At 41.5% G+C, this 13,486-nt stretch overlaps 1 protein-coding gene across 10 annotated transcripts in view; it reads right to left on the bottom strand.

Annotated features, from left to right (window-relative positions):
- The window catches only part of plce1 (phospholipase C, epsilon 1), a 207,175-nt gene that overhangs the window by 68,754 nt on the left and 124,935 nt on the right, over positions 1–13,486 (bottom strand). The gene's annotated exons all lie outside the window — the stretch shown is intronic.

Here is a 13,486-nt window from a genome sequence, read left to right as displayed (position 1 = left end):
AAATATTCAGACACGCTTCAGCCGTGTTTGATAGAGATGTCTAATGCAGGAGGATCAGGACAGGCTGAGCTCATATCACCTCAACGGCATTCCTCTGATCAACCCCGAAGTCTTCCGTTACACCACAGAACACTGAAACCTCCCTGATGCACGCAGGATTCCAACTAGGAGGAACGTAGCTGCCAGCTTGGACAGGACATGACACGAGGATTCATGGCATAAGGACGAGATGTATTCCTGATACATGATCCCACAAATTATGCAAATGGTGCAGTTAATTCACGAGGAGGCTTGTGATGTGGTCCGGAAATGTTTATACATCCTGCGGGAAATGCAGGATCTCTGTAGAGTCTTTTGGTGAAAATATCGCAAATCGGTAGAGGTGCACGACTGACTGACAGGAGCGTTTTTGGGTCTATGTACTTATTGGTCATTGTATATTCATGTCAGTAACTGACCTTAAAACAAAACAATAATTATATGAATTGTTCTTTGATTGTGGTTTCAAAATCCACACAAAAAGAGACACAAAACACTACTTATTTATTTTTTAATAATTAATAACGGATACAAAATACAAGTTTGTTAAAGTCGTCACTATGATAAGGCCCTAAATCGTTTGATCAAAGCCAGCCAATTCTTCGTGGGCGCATGACATCACGCTTATTTTCCAAACCAGAAGTCCGTCATGTTGGATGATGGCAACCGGGAAACAGTGCTTCACGTGTGAATTGCTGCAATACTTCGTGATTTTCTTTTGATTTCATTGCCTTTGAAGAAAGACAATGCCGCCTTTGTGTGAGAGATATAACTGCGGTAATCGTGCTACTCGTGACAAAGAGAAACGCTTCAGAATTCCCGACTACAATTAATTAATTCATTCATTATCGACAGTCCATCCATAATTAGACATCTTTTCAGATTTACCAATAAAAAAAAATTTTTTTAAAAGGTGAGTTTCAGTTACAACGGTTATTAGTGGTTAATTAATCAAGCGGAAGACCCGCCTCACCCTTTGATGAGACAGCTTGTTACCGGAGATGGAATTTTTTCGCATGATCAGCAATTTGATGAAAACCCGGACGTCATCATCGCAGGTAAGCCTGGTGGAAAGATCATGGACGTGTTTTTACTGATCAAATTCACTGATAGTTCATGATCTCCTTGTCGAAACCTACTTTGTTTCTTACTCTTTCATTTGGCAGTCGCCATTTTGTATCTAAGCGCGCGTTTGAGAAGTCACGTGAGGAGGTGTCGATAATAGTGATCACCTTCACCGGTGTCCACCATTATCGACACCCTGTGGGATTAAGTGACATTTACAACTGTTATGGATCGATCTTTGTGTAACATTGCTGAAGTAGATGAAATACTTTAAAAGAAAAAAGTGCTGTGATTTATATTTTTTTTTCCTGATTCATAGCAGAATGGAATGTTTATAGAGTATTTGGAATCCGATTGCAATAAATAGAATTAGACCAGAATTAAATTCTGAGCATATGAAAAATTACATGCTTGAAATATTCAGATGTTTCTATTCCATTCAGAAAATATTGTTTTGCAGTTTGATGTAAATCTCTACCACATATTACAATATCAGTGGACATTTTGTATATATTCTTAGATTTAAAAATATAAAAGTTTTGGTTCGAGGAATGACATGCGACCTTTGACCTGGATTTCCATGCGGTTACAATGTCAGTTGCCTGTTGACATTTATCGGTAAACTACAAAACTAGAAATTAATACAAACAACAACAAATCATGAATAAAATGTGATCTACGAAAATATTTAGAAAGTGGAACAAAGATTTTCTGACGCAGGTTAAACATTATCAGTTCATTTGTTTACAAACATTAGAATTACTTCCTCATTTACGTAAACACAGACATCCATATATTTATATAAAAGATATTTTGTACTAAATACAAGTCTATGTAAAACAAATTTTCAATAAAAAAACTGTTTTGTTAACTTACTACCACATACCGATTATTATTATTATTATTATTATTATTGCGTATCGAGCTGTGGGGTGACTTTATGGAACAGACTGGAGACAGAAATAAAACAAAGTGCAAATATAAATCTGTTTAAAAAAAGGTACAAAAAATATTTTTAAACAAGTATATAGAAGAGGAAGTATGTCAACGGAGGATGATGAGGGATAAATAGAATAGGGTTGATTGTTATATTAGAACTAACTTAGTATATGGTATATATTTATTTATGGGGATAGTTTATATATTCATATTTACAGGGATAGGTATGTAGTAGATATTTTTGTAATTATATATTTATATAGGGCGGCATGGTGGTGTAGTGGTTAGCGCTGTCGCCTCACAGCAAGAAGGTCCGGGTTCGAGCCCCGTGGCCGGCGAGGGCCTTTCTGTGCGGAGTTTGCATGTTCTCCCCGTGTCCGCGTGGGTTTCCTCCGGGTGCTCCGGTTTCCCCCACAGTCCAAAGACATGCAGGTTAGGTTAACTGGTGACTCTAAATTGACCGTAGGTGTGAATGTGAGTGTGAATGGTTGTCTGTGTCTATGTGTCAGCCCTGTGATGACCTGGCGACTTGTCCAGGGTGTACCCCGCCTTTCGCCCGTAGTCAGCTGGGATAGGCTCCAGCTTGCCTGCGACCCTGTAGAACAGGATAAAGCGGCTACAGATAATGAGATGAGATGAGATATTTATATAGAGAGTCCTGTGATGACCTGGCGACTTGTCCAGGGTGTACCCCGCCTTTTGCCCGTAGTCAGCTGGGATAGGCTCCAGCTTGCCTGCGACCCTGTAGAACAGGATAAAGCGGCTACAGATAATGAGATGAGATGAGATATTTATATAGATATTTATGAAGTGTATATATGGTATATAGTATATATTTTTTTGTAATTATATATTTATATAGATATTTATGAAGTGTATATATGGAATGTAGTATATATTTATTTTGTAATTAAATATTTATATAGATATTTAGGAAGTGTGTATATATATATATATATGGTGTGTAGTATATATTTATTTATTTTGTAATTATAAAGATATTCATGAAGTGTATATATGGTATACATTTTTATAGGTGTATTAATGAAGTTTGGATTTCGGGGTAGTTAAAAAGGGGTGGGAAATTTAAAAAAAAAAAAAAAGTATTGTACTTCTTCCCACTCCTTTTTCGAACAATGTGCGGTGTATTGTAATGTCTTAGCTCTTTATGTATTTTATTTATTAATTTTTTGTCACTTTCTCGTGTTCTTTCTTTTGTATGTACAAATAGTTACATTCATTTTTTTTATACATGTTTGAAATAAATAAATAAATTCAATTCAATATTATTATAAATAATCATCTGGGTGTTAATTGTGGAATGGTGTCGATAACTGTGGACAAAGGTGTCAATACTTGTGGAATGGAGTCACGTGATCTGATACGCCAAGTAATCGGGAATCAACTCTCCCCCCCCCCCCCGTGGAAGTTTGAGTAATTATTCATGCACAATTTACATATTGAAAGTCTTTTCTACTTTTCCAACAGCCAAAAAATCGTTAAGGTGTCGATAATTGTAGCCGCCGCTCAAGTTAAAAACGGGGACAAAACAGATATCCAGAGAACGCCGTGCGGACGCTGTGGTTTAAAAACAAACATCGTAAGGACTTAACTGAGGAAAGTGCTAATTACACCAGTGTGTGTGGTGACCACTTTATATCTGGTAAGAGTTCATTGCTAATTAAAGCTGTGTTTTCTGCTATTTAAATTGAGCTTTTGCGTGAACATTCTGCTCCTCACCCTGCAGGAGCACCGGCAAACCGACACGATAAAACAAACCCAGATTGGACACCAACACTCAAATTAGGACACGATAAGATCAAGACGAAAACTCCTCTCGTGGCATCAAGAAGTCACGGTACAAATGAAAGATCTGCCAAGAAAACCAGATTCGCAGCAGAGCAAACCTTAGCGAGTTCGGATACACAAGGAGAGCAACGTGGGTCAACTTTGCCAGATGAGATGAGATATTAGCGATGCCGTTCTGTTTACCCAGTAACTTCGGTTTACTTGTGCACTTTTTGTTTTAACCCAGCCATACAACCATAACGTACGAGGATATCATCACCATTCTTCTCGCACACAAACCACGGTTTGAGCGGTGTTTCTCGAGATTATTGAGGACAGTTTACACGAGCACCAACAAGCATCCTGTCCTCTTTTAATTGTTTGGTGAGAAGATTACCAACCCAGCCAGACGCAAAGAAATGGTAGGCATCTAGGCGCCTATAAGCCTTCGTTTGTGCGTTGGTTGTCCACAATATCAGAGTATTCGATCAGAAGCAATGAAGCTAAAGCCTCTGTATAATAATCAGACGGCTTTAACGCATACGGGTCAAAGTCACACATTTCAACTTAATCTTTGAATCCTGACTTGGCAGAGAACTCCGGAGAATCAGAATATTTTGAGAAAGTCGGACGTGCATCACAATTATTGTTTGCACGAGACGGCGTTCTGGATTTGTAGACCATCCAACATGGTGGCAGGTGCATACGTGACACTGTTTTTGTCACATGGTTGCACACAAAGAATAAGACAAGGTGACTCTTGCTTTTAGCTAGTGTTGGGTATAATCTTGGAACCATATATTTAAATGATTATAAACAGGACGAGAAAATGATTGTCCTCCGTAAAAATATGATATACTATGGGCAGCATGGTGGTGTAGTGGTTAGCACTGTTACCTCACAGCAAGAAGGTTCTGGGTTCGAGCCCAGTGACCGACAGGGGCCTTTCTGTGTGGAGTTTGCATGTTCTCCCCGTGTGCGTGTGGGTTTCCTCCAAAAGACATGCAGGTTAGGTTAACATGGGGTGGCCTTGGGTGCTGTAGCATGGCTGCCCACTGCTCTGGGTGTGTGTGTGTGTGTGTGTGTGTGTGTGTGTGTGTGTGTGTGTGTGTGTGTCTCAAACACTACTACTTCTATCAGCGAGAACGAAAGTTTGCAGAAAATAGGAGCGTTTTAGTTCCTTTACGAAGCAAAAGAGACAAGTTGCTTTTAAGTTTTGTATGTGCTATATCTGATATCTGACACTAAAATGGAAAAAAATAGGTTTTTCTTTCACCTGCCTGGAAACAATATTCAACCACTTCATGCTCATTCATTCACTCATTCATTCGTTCTCCATGCTGCTTGTCCATTGCACATCGCCAGGGGAAGCTGGAGCCAATCCCATCCGACTTCAGGTGAGAGTAGGGGTACTCCTCGGACAGGTCGCAGAGCTATCACGGAGAGACAAACAGCCATTCATACTCACATTCACACCAAGCATAACTACGTCATCGCTTGTTTACTGCAATGCATTGTCGGGGATAACCGGGGTCGGTAGTTGAGCGATACGACAGAGGTCAGATTAATTTTACGTGAGAGCGATGTGATGTGAGAGGAGCGATTTCGCCGTGCTCTGTCGTGGAAGACAATGAAATTGGTGATTTAAAGTGGTGGAGAACATGTCGAGGGTTTACAGCAGGAAACTCGGAATCCAAATCAAGCTTGGTGAGAAGGTAAGAGTCTAGACCAAATCTACCACACTGTACATCAAATCTCAATGTCTTATTTCTGAGGACGTATATTGGATCAAGAAGCAACCGTAGACTTAAGTCTAAATTTGTTTCCTTTAATTCTTCAGTTATTCCTTACCATTTTCTAAGAAGCTTTGCTCTAATGAAATCTTCGCCTTGTACTTAATCTTGATCCAGCACAACGAAAAGTTATAGATGCAGTTCGGAGAACTATTATGAAAAAAATCAACCGTTGACTCAAGTCTAAGATTGCTTCGTGATCCCGGGCCCAGATGAGCAGCAGCAAAACATTTAGAAATGAGTGATTAGTTAAATAAAACTTGATATCAGGAAATGTTACAAAATAAAAATCTTTGGAAACCTGCTGATCTGCATTATGTTCAGTATAAATGCATTTACGTCAATAAATGTCGCTAGTGAGGGACGCTGAACATTTTACATACCCGAAAGAGAACCCTTCATGTTTTGGGAGTTTTATCAGTCCGACAGGCTCGTTCGGCTGCCGAGTGCTTCGGTACGTTGAGAGGTACAGGCAGAAGAATGCTTCTGTGTTTTACAGGCTTTGGAATATCGCTAGTTTCAGATGATGAACAGTGTTGATTGTTATAATCATCTATAACCAAAGGCCATTCCGCAGACCATGGAAATATTGCTGGGTCACAGTTTAAGTACGTCTTTTTCCCACCAGTGGAATGTAAGCTACAAACACTTGTCCATTTTGACTCAGTACAAAGGTTTTCGTTGCGGATTAAACTTATCCATTTCTTTCTTCTCTTCGTCTTGACTGGCAGCTGATAAAAGCTGGCCTCTTCTGCCCCTCGGACCTGCCTGATCCATCCTGGTGCCCTGTCTCTGGTTGGAGTTTTATCGCATCGCTCCTGTGGAGGATGGCCCCATGAGGACAGTTGAGGGTTATACTATGGAGGACGCTCTGGATTCTTACAGTAATGCTTTTATGGCTGAGGACTACAGTTGACTTGTTAACTTTAGGACTGCAGTTGTCATGAACAGTTTTGCACTCAAGTTTCCATCAATGAAGAGTTATAACATCAACGAAACTGTCTTCATGTTAAAACTGTTAATGTTATAGTCAGGCTGTCTGTTGTTGCGCAAATGAGGATGGGTTCCCTTTTGAGTCTGGTTTCTCTCGAGGTTTCTTCCTCATGTCGTCTGAGGGAGTTTTTCCTTGCCACAGGCTTGCTCATTGGGGATAGATTAGGGATAAAATTAGCTCATGTTTTAAGTCGTTCAAATTCTGTAAAGCTGCTTTGCGACAATGTTTATTGTTAAAAGCGCTATACAAATAAACTTGACTTGACTTAAAGCTCAAATTACGGTAGGTGTTCTCTTTGCTGTGGAGACACAGTAAGGCACACAGCGATTCACTTTAGGCACAGGGCTAGAATTTCGTGAAAATTTGCAGGAATCTGTTTGGATTCTCACAAAACCGTTTTGCGAGAATCCTGAGAATCCAATAAAATTTTTCCCATAACTCATAACATCATTCACGACCCATTTTTCCCACAACATCATTCACGACCTTGCCTCTATATCTGAAAAAGTTAATTCAATATTCTCTGTAATTGCAGGTCTTGATAATTTATTTATTTCAAATTCTGATGGTGTTCATTTTAATTTGAGTGTAATTTTATTAACATGTAAAAAAATTATCGAATTTCTCATGTCAGTAACCTGTATTTTTGTGTGTTTATCATATATTTATTCATTTCATTGGTCTTGTCTTTCTGATTCCGAATGACTGCACTAGTGTGTGTGTGTGTGTGTGTGTGTGTGTGTGTGTGTGTGTGTGTGTCAGACTCCTGTTTAGGGTATATATCATTATATGTGTGATGATCATTGACCGTGAAACAGAATGCCCACCGTGCTTTGATTCTGTCATAGTGCAGGCTGCATGTCTTACACCTCGCCTTGACCGCGAAATCGTCTTCAAAGTCGAAGTCATAATTGTCTAGTAGGTCATCGCCCCACGCCTGTAAACCGCGCCGTGATATTCTTTTCGTTTTTTCAACGGATTTCGAGGTGTTTGGCTGACTATCACTTGAGCTGGAGTAGGCCATCTTGTTATTCTTGACAACAAAAGCCACCTGGCGAGTACTCGGCGGACTAGATGCAAGCGACACCAAGCGAGTGAAACACACTTTTCACACGCGCAGAACGTTTGTTTATCGAAACCGAAACCGTTTGTGGAATTTTTGTGTTGAAGTGATTACTTTGATATTTTACGATAAAATTACGATATTTCTTGAATATTTTGCGCGAATCCGTTGAGATTCGCCTGGGGAACAATTTACGCGAATACTCACGCGAATCGATTCGCGCCAAAATTCTAGCCCTGAGGCAGCATGGTTAAACTGCTTAGACAGAACAATGCAGTGTTTAACAAAGGTGAAAGTAAACAATACGGTGGAGCTGACCCCGGGGATGGCCCATAATGCATTGTGGTAAACAAGTGATGACGTAGTTATGGGTTAGGGTCATTTAGTCACTAGTTGACTAATCTGCATGCCTTTGTACTATGGGAGGAAACCAGTTCACCCAGAGGACACCACCACCACCACCACACACACGAGGAGAATGTGCAAACTCCAGACAGAAAGGCTCCAGTTGACCGGCAGGTTCGAACCCAGAACCTTCTTCCTGCGAGAACCTGCACCATACCACCCACACTTCATATTTTTATTATCAAATTTCTTTGATTGACAGGAAAATAGAATCACTAGAATGTACACGGATCATCCCGTGACCTCAAGCTCACCAGTTTTAATATTATTTATTACATACAGCATGCCTAAAATGAAGCAAGATTATGATTTCTTTAAAAACCGCTGCATTTTGCTGCTCGAGTTCACAAGTCCAGCGCCAGTGATACATAATAAACACTTTCCCCTGCTCTGTTTTTGTTTTATTATAATGAATCCCAGCTGATATGCAGACACAAGTTAAACATGATGTCGCTCACACTTCTTGCAGGTCCGGTTCAAAAGCAGAGGCGGGTTTTTTTTGGCCAGGACCTTTAATACATTTCAGTATTTATAACTGTATATTTAGATTTATTTTGTGTAAAGAAACTAGAAACAGTTGCCTAAAATTCAGATATCCAAGTACTTCTAGCCCATTTCCTCAGTTATTATCTATTTGTCAAATCAAAGCCCGTAATCCAAACATGCCTGAAGCTAAGCTAGCATACAAGCCATTATATTCAGCTGTTACAGCAAGCTATGCAGACTAAACAAACGCTCAGAGGATCCACTTTGTAGTTGTTGCCACTGGATTGAAATCCTGCGGAAGCTACGCTCGAGACTTACATGATTACTGTCATAACGCAGTAGTTTGTTGATTTGGGTGACCAGACAGGAAGCAAAATGTGTTAAGAAGTGGGTGTCATCCTTTCATGGGAACTTGCACATGGCAGACTTGGTTACTATGAGGATCAATACTGGGTATGAGCTCATACCCAGGTGGAATATTAATTGTACTGAACATCTCGAAATGGTACATCCCTACAGGAGAAGTGTTATTTAATAAAGGATTTCAAACATCCACGTTTAAACAGCTGTGTATGTTCTGGGGGTGTAATGTAATTCTTATGCATACTAGATCTGTATTTAGGGGTGGCACCGTGGTGTAGTGGTTAGCACTGCTGCCTCACAGCAAGAAGGTTCTGGGTTCGAGCCCAGCAGCCGATGGAAGCCTTTCTGTATGGAGTTTGCATGTTCTCCCCGTGTTTACGTGGGTTTCCCCCACAGTCCAAAGACATGCAAGTCGGTTAACTGACTACTTGAAATTGTCCGTGTGCGTGTGTGTGAGTGAATGCGTGCAGAAAGGAACTGGCCACCCTACTGCTGCAATTCTGACCAAGTCAACCAACATGGTTCGCCTCAAGCTCAGATCGGGTTCGGTAGGGACGATGACGCCAATCTCTATTTAGATTTCAAGTGAACATGGCCTAATCCATGATCTTATCCCAGCTGACTATGAGCGAGAGGCGGGGTAAACCCTGGACAAGTTGCCAGATCATCGCAGGGCTGACACAGAGAGACAACCAACCATTCACATTCACACCTACGGTCAATTTAGAGCCACCAATTAACCTAACCTGCATGTCTTTGGACTATTGGGGAAACCGGAGCACCTGGACAAAACCCATGCAGACATGGGGAGAACATGCAAACTCCGCACAGAAAGGCCCCCGTTGGCCACTGGGCTCGAACTCAGAACCTTCTTGCGGTGAGGCGACAGTGCTAACCACTACACCACCGTGCCATCCAACATGGCCTAAATTTTTCAGAATTATTTTCACTCTTTTTTTTTTTTTTTTTTGAACCACACCACTATACCGTACCTCCAGAAACACTCAAAGGTATCTTCCAGCTTCTGCCATCAGACCCCTGCAGTTCATCCAGAACGCTGCAAATCACCTGGGATACAACCTCCCTCGTTCTACCCATGTCACTCATCTGCTTGCCGACCTGCACTGGCTAACTATTGCAGCTCGCATCAAATTTAAGACATTGGTGCTAGCTTACCAGGCGATCAAGGGGGCAGCATACCTCCAGAGTCTGATCCGCCCCTACACGCCAGGTACTGTAGATCCCTACACTCTGCAACCACTAGTCACCTGGCCCCTCCTCCTCTCCACTCCTGCCTAGCCTGCTCAAGACTGCTGTCTGTCCTGGTTCCCCATTAGTGGAACAACCTTCCCATTTGGGTCAGAACTGCTGACTCCCTGGCCACCTACAAGTGCAGACTAAAGACTCGCCTCTTCAGGCTGCACCTCTCCGTACAGGCTGTGTACTGTCTAGCCTGGGGTTAGCTGTTTGAGTTCTCTACTTGGTTGTACTTTATAGGGTTGGTTTGTTTCCTTGACTGTTTGAGTATTGGTACTTCAACAGCATATTACACTCAGTATTGTGGTCACTTGTTCAGCTGGCATGAGAACTTTCTTGTCTAGAAGTTCAGCACTTCATGTATCCGACTTTTGCACTCATTGTATGTCGCTTTGGATTAGAGTGTCTGCTAAATTCCAGTACTACAGCTGTGCCCACAGGATGCCAGCCCTGACGTCTACCTCAAGTCCAGGGCAGATGCCCTGTAAACCTTTCTGACAGTCTCATAAGAAAAACAAACAAACAAAAAAAAAAAAAACCACCACCACACCCTAGAGCCTTGTATTTGTATTGGTTTAGAACACATTATCTAGTTATTCTTAATAATGCACGTATACTCTGTTACCTCCCAAATACAGCATGTTCTGTTGGTCTACATTATGGTGTCTCACACTAACAAGCAGAACGCAACAGGAGATACCTCTTCAACCAACAAGTCTACTAATCTGCCAGAATTATCTTTAAAATATACTTCAGACATGAAGGAAACTATTGAAGAAAAACTATTTCAGGCATTTGACCTTGCTCTGACCTTGACCCCATTTGGATTGGTTCCAAGATCTAAAAATCAGTTCATCTGCTGGTTACGATGATTCCATACAAATCCTCCCATCATTTCCACCACTCGTCCTTGAGATGTTGCGTTACCAAGCATCTCGGATGGACAAACTGAGAAAATAATGCTTCCGTCACTCAGTGGCAGAGGCATAAAAAAAATACATTTGCTACAGCTCTTTGTTCAGAGTATAAGATACACCCACCGGCCACTTTAATAGGAACTTGTTCTTGATTCTAAGATTCCTGTTCTTGGCTGCAGGAGTGGAACCCAACGTGATCATCTGCTGCTATATGCTGAGATGCTTTTCTGCTCACCACGGTTGTAAAGAAAGAGTGATTATATGAGCTACTATATACTTCCTGGTTTAAATAAATAATCTGGCCATTTTCCTCTGACCTCTCTTATCAACAAGGCGTTTGTTTCCACCCGCAGAACTGTCGCTCACTCACTCGGTGTTTTTTGTTTTTCGCACCATTCTGTGTAAACTCGAGACTGCTGTGTGTGAAAACCCCAGGAGCTCAGCAGTTTCTGAAATACTCAAATCACTCCATCTGGCTCAAACCAACTCTCATGCCACAGTGAAAGTCACGCTTTGAGATATCACAATTTTTCCCATTCTGATGTTTGAAATGAACATTAACTGAAGCTCTTGATTTGCATCTGGATGATTTGATGCATCGTACTGCTGTCAAGGGATCGGCTGATTAGAGAACTGCAGAAAACTTATTTGGTGTATGGGTATTCCTAATAAAGTGGCCGGTGGGTGTCCATGCTAGGTCATATACTAGCTCGTGAACACAGAAGGTCAATATGGATTTGAGTCTTCAGCTACCTGATTGGAAAAGTTTTCCACTGGCTCATGTAACACACTTCATTTGAGATGAAACAGCATCTATAAAGTCCTTCATATGGCAAGTGTTTCCATATAATGAGGTGAATCTGACCGGGACTGTTTCAGAACAAAGGGACTGTCTTTTTAAATTAGTCATTTCTGAAACTGCCAGAACTTTCTCATTGATCACGACGGCGCCAAATCATCCGCCGGGGCTCACATCACCATTACGCATTCTAAGAACGTCGGATAGACAATCTCAGCTCACAACCAAAGAGTTAAGCGTTCGACCACACTTTAGGATTTTCTATATTTCCACATAAACATGACCTCAAACCAATGCCGGGGTGGCCCTATATTTAGCCGGGACCATCCCCGGCCCAAACCATCAATGGTGGCCTGCTTGGAGCATGGGGAAAATAATTTTCACTAATTTTGTTTCACTGATCTTATTCTTGCATTAATCATCAATTCAACTGCACTCTGCATTTTCACATGGCAGCCCAGACGCCGACAGCATCGCAGCAGATTAAATAGGCGCTACCAAATAAGGAAATTCTCCCCTCCCCTCTATTGCAGTTGGTTTGGTCCAAGACTCCTCCTCTGTATTGCGGGGAACTTAAACAACATTGGCGCGAAACAGCGCGCGTCAGTGATGGAGGGCAGAAAGAGGCCAGGTGGAACCGAAAGGGCGAAGCTTAAAAAAAGGAAGGAGGTGGCAGCAAAATGTGCCAAATTGACAGATATGTTCTCAAGACCAGCTGGTAGGTTACGAAAGATATGGAGTATGATAACCCTGTTTGTCGATTTTATCAGTCTATGCTAGGCCTATAATGTGTCGATAGTTTGCGATGTCAATTCAGCTTTTTGATGTCATGTGAAATCTCGCACTTTACACGGTATAGATGTGGTGTATGTCTTAATTCTAAGAACCACCGGACATTGCTTTACATCCCAGTTATTAACAATTTTAGATGAACAGGTCCCAAATGTGCTGTTGCGCGTTATTTCCTCATCCAGCCTATTTCATCTCGCTGTCACACCGTGCATTTCCACAGGCGTGCGCACATTGTGGTTATGAACACATAGGCCTAGAAGTCATATTTGATGTTAAATAATTGTTGTTAAATATATAACTTAGAAGAGGTGTATGCGTATGCCAATATTCTAAGCAGAATCGAACACTTGCTTTAGCCTACATTTCATTTAACCATTTTTGAGTTGCCTAATGCGCCCTCACGCTTTATCTGCCGGTTGCTGAGTACCCAGCATTGTTGATTTGCCATTATTTTCGAGGCGTATGCGGCATGTAATGCACAAGCATTGGTTCAAATGCACGCGAGATGGGTGCTTTCGTTATTTTAAGACTATGTGACTAAAAATGTGTTGTGCAATTCGTCTTAAATAACGCGAAACGATCAGCCATACTCGCTGCTTTGCTATTTGGAGTGGCAGTCAGCTGGATTTCGCCCCCGACGTAAAAGTTCATTCCCACACCCGGGCCGAAGATGCCGATTTCTGAAGATGCATGTCCTTTGGATGTGTTTTCAAATATTTTCACTAAGGAACTTTGGGACATGTTGGTGACACAGATAAATGTATATGCGGATTAGACACGCGGCCA

The sequence above is a fragment of the Neoarius graeffei genome, chromosome 14, assembly GCF_027579695.1.
Source record: "Neoarius graeffei isolate fNeoGra1 chromosome 14, fNeoGra1.pri, whole genome shotgun sequence".
Classification (NCBI taxonomy): domain Eukaryota; kingdom Metazoa; phylum Chordata; class Actinopteri; order Siluriformes; family Ariidae; genus Neoarius; species Neoarius graeffei.
The sequence above is the reverse complement of the archived record's forward strand: the minus strand, read 5'-3'. Positions and strand labels throughout refer to the sequence as shown.